The sequence below is a fragment of the Hyla sarda genome, chromosome 9, assembly GCF_029499605.1.
Source record: "Hyla sarda isolate aHylSar1 chromosome 9, aHylSar1.hap1, whole genome shotgun sequence".
NCBI lineage: Eukaryota > Metazoa > Chordata > Amphibia > Anura > Hylidae > Hyla > Hyla sarda.
The window spans coordinates 150354048-150365331 of NC_079197.1; the positions used below are offsets into that span (position 1 = coordinate 150354048).

An 11284-nucleotide genomic window follows, 5' to 3' on the forward strand; every position below is an offset into this window, starting at 1 on the left:
TAAATGACTTCTATTAAAAAAATCTTTACCCTTCCAGTACTTTTTAGCAGCTGTATGCTAGAGAGGAAATTCTTTTCTTTTTGAATTTATTTTTTGTCTGGTCTCTCTGCTGACACCTCTGTCCGTGTCAGGAACTGTCCAGAGTAGCAGCATATGTTTGCTCTGGGGATTTTCTCCTGCTCTGGACAGTTTCTGATACGGACATCAGGTGTCAGCAGAGAGCACTGTGGACAAGAAAAAAAAGAAATTCAAAAAGAAAAGAATTTTCTCTGTAGCATACAGCTGCTAAGAAATACTGGAAGGGTAAAGATTTTTTTTAATAGAAGTAATTTACAAATCTGTTTCCAACTTTCTGGCACCAGTTGATTTTCCTCCGGAGTACCCCTTTAACCCCTTCATGACCCAGCTAGTTTTGGCCTTCATGACCCAGTCTTTTTTTTCAAATCTGACATGTGTCTCTTTAAGTGTTAATAACTTTGAACTGCTTTTACCTGGCAAAGTGATTATGAGATTTTTTTTTTCCCCGAGACATATTGTACTTTATATTAATGGTAAATTTTTGTAGATACATGAAGCGATTTTTGTGAAAAACTCTAAAATATTGTGAACATGTTTTCATTTTGCTATTATTGAAACTCTCTACTTGTAAGAGAAATAGTCATGCCAAATAAATGTAGTTATTAATTCACATCCATAACATGTCTACTTTATGCTGGCATCATTTGTTTAACATTCTTTTACTTTTTTATGACATTAGAAGGCTTTTATTATTATGAGCATTTTTTCTAATTTTCTACAAAAGTTCAAAATCCCATTTTTTGGGGGGGAACAATAACATTTTGAATATGTGTGTGTATATATATATATAAAATTTTATTTTTTACTTCTGTACAACAGCTCCCCCCCTAGTGTCTAGTGCACAAAACATGCAGTAACAGGTTTAGGACACTAGGGGGTGCTATTGTACAACTTAACAGCTCCTTTACAAAAATTTTTTTAATAAAAAGTGAAAGTGAAACTAAAGCATACCGGAGGGCACAGTGTCGGCAGCACGGGATAGGTAAGGGACATCGGGGGAAGGGTACAGGAAGGGGACACGGGGTCTCCTAGCAGAGCAGTGTGTGTGTGTGTGTGTGTGTGTGTGTGTGTCCTGATCCCCGTGATAGGATCCCCCCCCCCCCCCCCCCTAGGTCCAGAGGCAAGATGGCTGGCTATCAGTGATAGCCACCATCTTACCGGGTGCGGTTGGTTGCCATGAGTAGCAGCCAGTATCTGCATGACGTACATGTACATCATAGGTCGGGAAAACCTTCCCAGTCATGACGTACATTTATGTCATGGGTTGAGAAGGGGTTACATAAGCTATTTCTTAAAGTCTGGATTCCTCATCAAGACTAGTTCAGGATAGAGTAGGTAGCAGATTATCATAGATACAACATGAATCCATACTATGGAAGTGTGAATATGTCATGTGAGTGTGTTCTTAATTAAAAAGGAGGCGGCATCCATCTTCCTTTTTGTTCACACCAATGAATTTCCGTGTTGGATTCTGCACCGAGATTCCGCTGCAGCAGAGTTTCATTGAATTTAATGGGATTCTGCTGCGCACGCAGTGGCATTTCCTGTTTATTCTTTCTGCGGACTCCACACGGAATGCATAGCCGTCTATGAGACAGCACAGTCCTGTGTGGTCCTAGGCAATAGAAATGAGGTCTCGGCACTCACAAGTCTCTTGCAAATTCTTTTCGGTGTTTATTCACACATGCGGTCCTAGTGCTGGCATATTATGCCAGCGCCCGCAGTCTCCAGAATGTCCGCACGGAGATATTCTGTAGTGTGAACATAGCCTTTATTTTGTGAAATGAAGATTCTCTTGTGGTTTCAAAAGAATTTCAATAACCTGCAGAATTTGGTCACATTAATCCCCATTACCTTGGTGGCAAGGTCATTTTAGGGTAGTCACTAATGTTTTTGATCAAGGTAAGAAGAAAATGGACCCGGCACTACCAGAATTAAAGGCTACTGGCACTGTTTGCATCCGAGGGGGCTGCGGGGCTAGCTAGAGGGTTGCCTATAGTGGTGCGTCTCCATAAACAGAAGGATAAGAGTTCAAATGAAGACAAAGAAAGAGGATCGCACTCACCAGGAATTCAACTCTTTATTCCGTCACCGGTACGTAAGGCATATACATAAGTGGAGGCGGGGGGGGGGTCAGGAGCTCTGGAACAAGTTGTTTCACCCCTGAGGAAGCGCCAAACAGGCGTGAAACAACTTGTTCCGGAGCTCCTGCCCCCCCCGTATATGCCTTACGTACCGGTGACGGAATAAAGAGTTGAATTCCTGGTGAGTGCGATCCTCTTTCTTTGTCTTCATTTGAACTAATGTTTTTGAGCCAAGGGGAGTTCCCTCCATGGAGCAAGGCTTTTTCTCATTCTCTCTATTACAGGGGGCGGAACAAGAGCTGTCCTGATCGCCCTCATAGAAATGAAAGCAGCGATCTGATTGGTTGCTATGGGTAACTCAGCAGCTTTTTCTCCAGACAGGTTTTGATAAATCTCCCCTCATAGAGAACGCACTATGCTGGGGGTGGGGGTGAGACTTACACAATTTTGCTGCCTCAGGTGTTTTTTTTTTTTTTAGATCTTTTATTCAGATATTTCTATGATTACTGAAGTACAATTATAAGCATTTCATAAGTTTTCAAACTTTTATTAATAAATAAATCCAGTTTATGCAAAAAAAAAAAATAATAATTAATAAAAAAAACAATATTTACAGCGTTGATCCTTCTTTTCAAGACTCCTGCAATCCGCCCTGGTATGATCAGCTTCTGGGCCAAATCCAGACCGGTGACAACCCATTCTGACCTCATCATTGCTTGGAGTTTATCACAATTTCTGTCTTTTTGTTTGTCTATCCGCTTTTTGAGAATGGCCAACAGGTTCTCAATGGCACTGAGATGTGTTTTTGGACCCAAATTTTCATTGTTTTCTTCACCAAGCCACCTAAGTTATGACATTTACCTTGTGACTTGGTGTCCATAATGCTGTAGAAAGCCTTGTTTATCACCAAATTGCTCCAGATTGTTGGGAGAAGTTACTTTTGGAGGATGTTTTGATGCCTTTCTTTATTCATGGTAGAAACACTGCGAGTGAGCTCGTTCCCTTGGATGAAAAGCCACACGAGTGGTCAGGACGCTTTACTGGTGCCATGACACAGGACTCATGGTGGCGCTCATCTTTGGGACATCTGGGGGGAAAATTGTCCTAAAAATCAAACAGTCTCAAAAATTAACTGTACCCCTGTACTGGAGTTGGACTGCAGAGTACAAGGATAAAGTTATTCTCTCTCCTGAAGCCCTATATAGACTGTTTGGGACATCTGGAAGAACAATTGTCTGGAGAAGGAAAGGTAAGAATGGCTTGTCACCAGTCAGGATTTGGCCCAGAAGCTGATCTCTAGAATTCCAGGGTGAATTGCTGACTAAGCCAAACAAGATATTAAAGGGGTACTCTGCCCCTAGACATATTTTCCCCTATCCAAAGGATAGGGGATAAGATGTCTGATCGTGGGAGTCCGGCCACGATCTCAGTGCAAACATCCGGCATTCTGAACATTATGTTCAGAATGTTGGGTTTGGGCAGCCATGGTTGTGACCTCATGCCCCCTCTATGTCTATGGAAGAGGGTGTGAAAGAACGCTGGGTTCAGGCGGCCATGAAATCACCCCATGCCCCCTCCATTCATGGCTGTGGGAGAGGAAGTGACGCTGGTGTCAGCACAAAGATAGTGGGGCTGAATAGTTTTACAAAGAGGGGTCACTTACTTAAATCCATTTAGTATAGGAACTCTGTCAATGTAAATGCTGCATTGCTATCCAGTGAGCATTGGAGGCAGAGAACCAACTCATTCAGCTCCCCTGCCTCCTCTATATTGTCTGTCTGGCCCTGCCCGTGAGTGCTCTGCTCTCTGCCCGTGGCCTTTCTTAGCATATTAACAAAAGGGACGGGCCTGAATGACAATATGGAGGTGGCAGGGAAGCTGAGTGAGCTGGTTCTCTGCCTCCAATGCTTACTGGATAGCAAAGCAGCTGGAAGTTTACAGTGACAGAACTCTACAAATATTTAACGTGACCCCTCTTTGTAAAGCTGTTACATTGAAATCTGCAGCAGAAAATCCTGCACATCAAATCTGCGCAGAATACTGTACGTGTGAATAGACCATTAAGCTATATTTCTGTGTGTGGTAAAGAGTAATAATTTAATATGACTTGCAAATATCTTGGAAATCCCATAGGCCAGTGGTCGGCAAGCTGCGGCTCTTCACACACTTTAATGCGGCTCCGTGGTGGAGCGGAAGATGTCAGCTGTCCCGCTCCACCACCTTTCACACACGCTCCAGCTGCTCCGTTCTTGAAGTGTCAGTGACAGCCGCAGGGACGCCATCCACGGCAGGCCGGCGTGATGACATCACATTATTGCGCCGGCGCCCGGAAATCACATCCCTGCGGCTGTTACTGACACTTCAAGAACGGAGCAGCCGCAGCGTGTGAGAAAGGTGATGGGTGTGAGAAGGGGGGAAGCAAATAAGTGAGAGGCACATGTCAGGGGGGGCATTATATGTTGGGGCAAATAACAGGACCCCCCCTCCGTCATGTGCCCATATAATGCCCCCGTCATGTGCCCCTTATATATAATGCCCTCTGTCCTGTGCCCCTCGCATATAATGCACCCTGAGGGGCACATGATAGGGGGGCATTATATGTGAGGGGCACATGTCAGGGGCATTATAAGTGGGGGGCATTATAAGTGAGGGGCACGTCAGGGGGGCATTATATATAAGGGGCACATGTCTGGGGGGCATTATATATGATGGGCATATGGCAGGGGGCATTATATATGAGGGGCACATGGCAGGGGGCATTATATATGAGGGGCACATGGCAGTGGGCATTATATGTGGGGGCAAATGACAGGACCCCCCCCCCGTCATGTGCCCCTTATATATAATACCCTCTGTCCTGTGCCCCTCAGATATAATGCCCCATGTCCTGTGCCCCTCGCATATAATGCACCCTGAGGGGCACATGACAGGGTGGCATTATATGTGAGGGGCACATGTCAGGGGGGCATTATATATGAGGGGCACATGGCAGGGGGGCATTATATGTGGGGGCAAATGACAGGACCCCCCAATCATGTGCACATATAATGTCCCCCTGTCATGTGCCACTCAATAAAAACTTATTGAAACTAAAAACAGTGTACCATCCTATGTATTTTCCGTTTTAAAAATGTGGCTCTCAAAATAAATTTCAATCGTGGTTTTAGCGAGATTTGGCTCAGTTGGAAAAAAAAAAAAAAAAGGTTGCCCACCCCTGCCATAGGCTATTAAGTCGAGGGAAGTTGTTTCTTTTCCTAGAACTTATGTGAAAAATGTTTTAAAATAATTTTTTTTAAAGCAGCTCATTACTTTCCAAAATATTTACTTTACCTTTATGGTTAATAAAAATAAAAGTTTAAGCTTTTTTAGTAAATGTTATGTCACTACCCATCATAGATCCTGACACTGCAAAAGCATTATCCTAAGCTCACTGCTGCCCCCTACTGAATCCATGACAGCGAAGTCAGTAAGGCTTCCATGCAGGCAACCATAATGTAAATCCTCCATTGTTTGATTTAACCCCTTAAGGACCAAGCCCATTTTAACCTTTAGGACCAGGTCAATTTTATTTTAGCGTTTTCGTTTTTTCCTCCTCGCCTTCTAAAATCCATAACTTTTATATTTCCATCTACAGACCAATATAAGGGCTTTTTTTTTGCGTGACAAATTGTACTTTGTAATGAAACCTAATTTTACCATAAAATGTAGGGTGAACCCAAAAATTTTTTTTTAGGGAGGAAATTTAAATGAAAAATAAAATTTTACACATTTTGGAAGGTTTGTTTTCACAATGTACAATTTACGGTAAAAATGACATGTGTTATTTATTCTGTGGGTCAATACGATTAAAATGATACCCACAGCAAGACACTTATATTTTCGTACCGCTTAAAAAAAAAAAAAAATCTAAAACTACGGGATCATTAACATTATATTTTGATAGTTCGGACATTTACGCAGGCGGCGATACCAAATATGTTAATAAAATTTATTTTTTTTTAAATGTAGGCTTTTTGGGGGGTAAAATGGGAAAAACTGACAATTTTTCATTTTTATTTGGGGGGAGGGGATTTTTCACTTTTTTCCCTTTAATTTTTTACATTTTTCCACTTAAAAAGTGTAAATTTTTTTTATTTATTTATTTTTTATGTCCCCATAGGGGACTATCTATAGCAATCATTTGATTACTAATACTATTCAGTGCTATGCATAGAACATAGCACTGATCAGTATTATCGGCTATCTTCTGCTCGATCTCAGACCAGAGCAGGAGACGCCGGGAGACGGATGAAGGCCGGTGAGGGGACCTCCGGCCGCCATTACAGATGATCGGTTCCCCGCAGCAGCGCTGCGGGCGATCCGATCATCCATTTTAACATGCGCACTGCCGCAGATGCCGTGATCTGTACTGATCACGGCATCTGAGGAGTTAATGGCGGACATCCACGTGATCGCAGATGTTGGCCATTACAGACGGGTCCTTGGCTGTTGCTAGCAGCCAGAAGCTGCCGTGTGTGACGCAAGCACTGCTCCGATGCTCGCGGTCATACACAGGACGTAAATGTATGTCCTGGTGCGCTAAGTACCGCCACACCAGGATGTACATTTACGTCCGTGATCGTTAAGGGGCTAAAGTGGTACTCCACCCCTAGGCATCTAGATGTCTAGGGACGAAGTACTCCTTTAAGAAACCTCATGTTACCATAGACTTCTAGGGTGATAAGCAGAGATGAGCGAACTTACAGTAAATTCGATTCGTCACAAACTTCTCGGCTCGGCAGTTGATAACTTTTCCTGCATAAATTAGTTCAGCTTTCCGGTGGGCTGGAAAAGGTGGATACAGTCCTAGGAGACCTAGGACTTTTCCAGCCCACCGGAGCACCGTAAAGCTGAACTAATTTACGCAGGAAAAGTCATCAACTGCCGAGCCGAGAAGATCGTGACGAATCGAATTTACTGTAAGTTCGCTCATCTCTAGTGATAAGTCTGACTTACAACTATTTTGAAGTTGTAAATGTTGAGCGATAATATAAATACATAAGTTATTTTGTACTATTCTTGCGCCGCAGCATTATACCAGTGTTTCCACACCAGGGCGCCTCCAGCTGCTGCAAAACTACAACTCCCAGCATGCCCAGACAGCCAAAGGCTGTCTGGGCATGCTGGGAGGTGTAGTTTTGCAACAGCTGGAGGCACCCTTGGTTGGAAAAAAAATGGGCTAAATTGATGTTCATACCAAATCTATAAATATAACCACATATACAGTAACAAGCAATGCAGGATGTACAGTATTTGACATAAATGAGCCCCCCCCCCCCCCTCACATTTTTGTAAATATTTTCTACCTTGTCATGTGACATCACTGAAGAAATGCCCCTCTGCTACAATGTAAAGTATTGAGTGCACAGTCTGTATAACTGTGTTTAATGTTGTGTCCCCTCGAGATAACACACGGCCATTACTGTCTAAACCTTGGCATCGAAAGTGAGTGCACCCAGTAAGTGGACATGTTGGACCAAGTTGTACCCAGTTAGCCATTTTCCTTTCCAGGTGTCATGTGACCTGTTAGTATTACAAGGTCTCATGTGAATAGGCAGTAGGTGTCTTAAATTTGTCATCGCTGGAAGTTCAACATGGCACCTCATGGCAAAGAAAATGAATATCTGCTCTACAGAAAGATGGTCTAGGCTATAAGAAGATTGCCAAGAGCCTTGGAAACTGAGAAGCAGAATAGTGAGCATGACCATACAGCGGTTTCACAGGACAGGTTCCACTCACAACAGGCCTCGCCATGGTCGGCCAAAGAAGTTGAGTGCACATGCTTTGTGTCATATCCAGAGTGCTGCCAGCATTGCTGCAAAGGTTAAAGGGGTTATCCAGGAAAAAAAAACATTTTTATACATCAACTGGCTCCAGAAAGTTAAACAGACTTGTAAATTACTTCTATTAAAAGTCTTAATCCTTTCAGTACTTATGAGCTGCTGAAGTGGAGTTCTTTTCTGTCTAAGTGCTCTCTGATGACACCTGTCTTGGGAACTGTCCAGAGTAGAAGCAAATCCCCATAGCAAACCTCTTCTACGCTGTGCAGTTCCCAAGACAAGCAGAGATGTCAGCAGAGAGCACTGTTGCCAGACAGAAAAGAACAACTCGACTTCAGCAGCTGATAATTATTGGAAGGATTAAGATTTTTTAATAGAAGTAAAATACAAGTCTTTCTGGAGCCAATTGAGAGTATATAAAATGAATATATAAAATAAAAATTATATATATATATATATATATATATATATATATATATATATATATTATATGTTTTTTCCTGGAATACCCCTTTAAGGTGGTGGTTGGGAAGGGTCAGCCTGTCCGTGCTTAGACTATACACTCTATGCTGCATCAAATAGGTCTGCATGGCTGTCGGCCCAGAACGAAGCCTCTTCTAAAGATGAAGCACTCAACAGAAAACAATTTGCTGTAGACAAGCAGACCAAGGACATGGATGACTGGAATTAGGTCCCATGGTCTGATGAGACTAAGAAACGTATTTGGTTCAGATGGTGCCAGGCGTGTGTGGTGGCAACCAGGTGAGGAGTACAAAGACAAGTGTTTTGACTACAGCCAAGCATGGTAGTGGGAGTGTTGTCCGGGGCTGTGCTAGTGCTGCTGACACTGGGAGCTACAGTTCATTGAGGGAACCATAAATGACAACATGTAGTGTGACCTACTGAAGAAGAGCATGATCCCCTCAGAGACTGGGCACAGGGCAGTGTTCACAGATTATAATGACCCCAAACACCTCCAAGATGACCACTGCCTTACTAAAGAAGCTGATGGTAAAGGTGATGGATTGGCCAAGCATATCTCCAGACCTAAACCCTATAAATCATCTGTGGGGCATCCTCAAATAGAAGGTGGGGGGAGCACAAGGTCTCTAACATCCACAGTAAATATGGCATTGGTTAAAGCAATGGTCACAGATTAAAATTTAGTGTCATTTTATTTTACAAGAGCAACTTTGACTGAAAATGTGCACGTAAAATAAAATACATTAAAATATAAATAAAAAGCGAGCCTGTTCACCCACACTAAACACACTATACTGGGTTATAGTGTGAGTGAACGGCTTTGTAAAGAGGGGTTACTTAAAGTAATCTGTGTACTACCTGCAGAGTTATGGTCCTTTAGTTATTCATTCCTATTGCACTTCTGTGCACCATGGAGGCGGGGAGCCGGCCTGCCTTGCTGCATCGGCACATGCGCTCACCCCCAGCAGCTCTCACGTCCTAGAGAGGTGAAAGTCAATACATTTGTATATTCATTATGTGGGCCGGCCAGCAATAAATATTGGAGGAGGCAGGGGAGCTCGGCAAGCTGCCTCCCCGCCTCCATTAAGAACAGAAGTACAATAGGAATAAATAATTAAAGGACCATAACTCTACAAGTAATACACAGATTAAATTAAATAACCACTCTTTTTAAAGCTGTCGGATGCCCCGCGATCAGCTACTCATCCCCTATTCCACAGGGGATAAGTGATACATTTGTTTTGGCTGGAGTTCTCCTTTAAGAATCATTTTTTATTTATATCCGCACAATTAAAGATGAGCGAAGTGCTACAGTTACAAAGATGAGCAAAGTCACAGTACTTCGATTCTGCACGAACCTGACTTTAGCCTGCATAAATTAGTTTCAGGTGCTCCGGTGGGCTACAGTCCTAGGAGAGTCTAAAGTCAGGAACCGCCGGTTAGTGCAGAATCGAATTACTGTAACTTCGCTCATTTCTACCCACAATGTATCAGTTCTGCTTGCTGTGTTCCTTTAACCAATGGAAGTAACAGAGAACACAGCTTATTAAAATATTTTTTTTTTATCCAGAAAAAAAAAAAAAAAAAAAAGACAGTAATGAGTATTGTATTGTTTTCATCTCAAATGTCTAAAAAAAAAAATTCATTTCAGAGATAAGAGACATTCACCAAATACAGCACGGCATTTAAAGGGCCAGTCCCAGGCACCATCAACATCTTTCAACAAGGCTCCACATTCTTAATTTCTTTTCCTTTTTTTTGAAAATATACCTACAAGCGTAACTTAGAAAGATATGACCCCCCCTCCCCCCCCCAAAAAAAAAAAAATTCACAAGCTAAATTAAATAAGTATTAGCACATGGGACTGCCCCCTTAAATGACTTTCCTAAGAGCAAATTCAGCTTTTGCTAAATTAAGAAATACATTAATGCTCCTGAAACTGCTGCTTTTAGTTATTATTCGCCTGGTACGGTTTAAAAGATAATCTTTACTGGAAAATTCTGGTTATAGCAAACAATTCCCTCCCCTCCCTCGATTGATGCTTGGTACATTCCTTAAGATCTTCAGAGGCGGGACAGAACTCCCCACCAATGAATGACCTTGGCTTGATTCTTGCCACATCACCGAGGATACATTGTCACACTGTTTTATCTGCGGCCATGCTGGCATGAAACAAAAATTGAAAAACCTAAATAATGTCTCCTTTAAAGGCCAACAAACATTACACAAATAAAAAAAAATAATAATTATTGCTGTTGACCCGATATTCCATCATTTTGTAAGGGAGAGGGGGGATTGGGTCTGTGGGAAGTTCCTTGAATACATTCAGCTATTGAAACTAAGCCACTTACATGCTTGTGAAAGTAAGGAAGGCGTTTACACCAACGTTTAAAGGTGTACACACCCCATAACTAAGTATCAGGCCGGTAACATAAGTGAGGGCAGTGCGCTAGAGCCCCGCCATATGGCCATGAAATTATCTGCAGATATTTACAGGACATGGCGAAGGTGTATACGTGAAGGGAAACGCTCGACTACATTAATGTTTGCTGTGTGTACCGACCAAGTGGAAAGAGCACCATCAGAGCCACTTAACCGTCTGGACAGCCTATGTTCCCTACCGCGACATGCACAAATGGGAGACCCGTGGAGCACATCTATGAAATTCATGGTACCGTTAAGGAGGGCAGGACGCTGCTCACGGCTGAGCGGGTCCCCTGTAGGAGGCAGTAGCTGCTAAGGACTTTGGGATGGCTTTCCTGTGTCTCATCAACACTATGGCTTAGAATCCTGTTACACCCCCAGCAGTACAAGGCATTT

The 11284-nt window shown here is 42.7% G+C and overlaps 1 protein-coding gene across 1 annotated transcript in view; it reads right to left on the bottom strand.

The window, feature by feature from the left end:
• Positions 1 to 10066: 10066 nt before the first annotated feature.
• Positions 10067 to 11284, bottom strand: part of AKT2 (AKT serine/threonine kinase 2) — a gene marked incomplete in the record, with an annotated part of 45877 nt that continues 44659 nt past the window's right edge. Inside the window, 1 exon segment of the mRNA XM_056540754.1 lies at positions 10067 to 11284.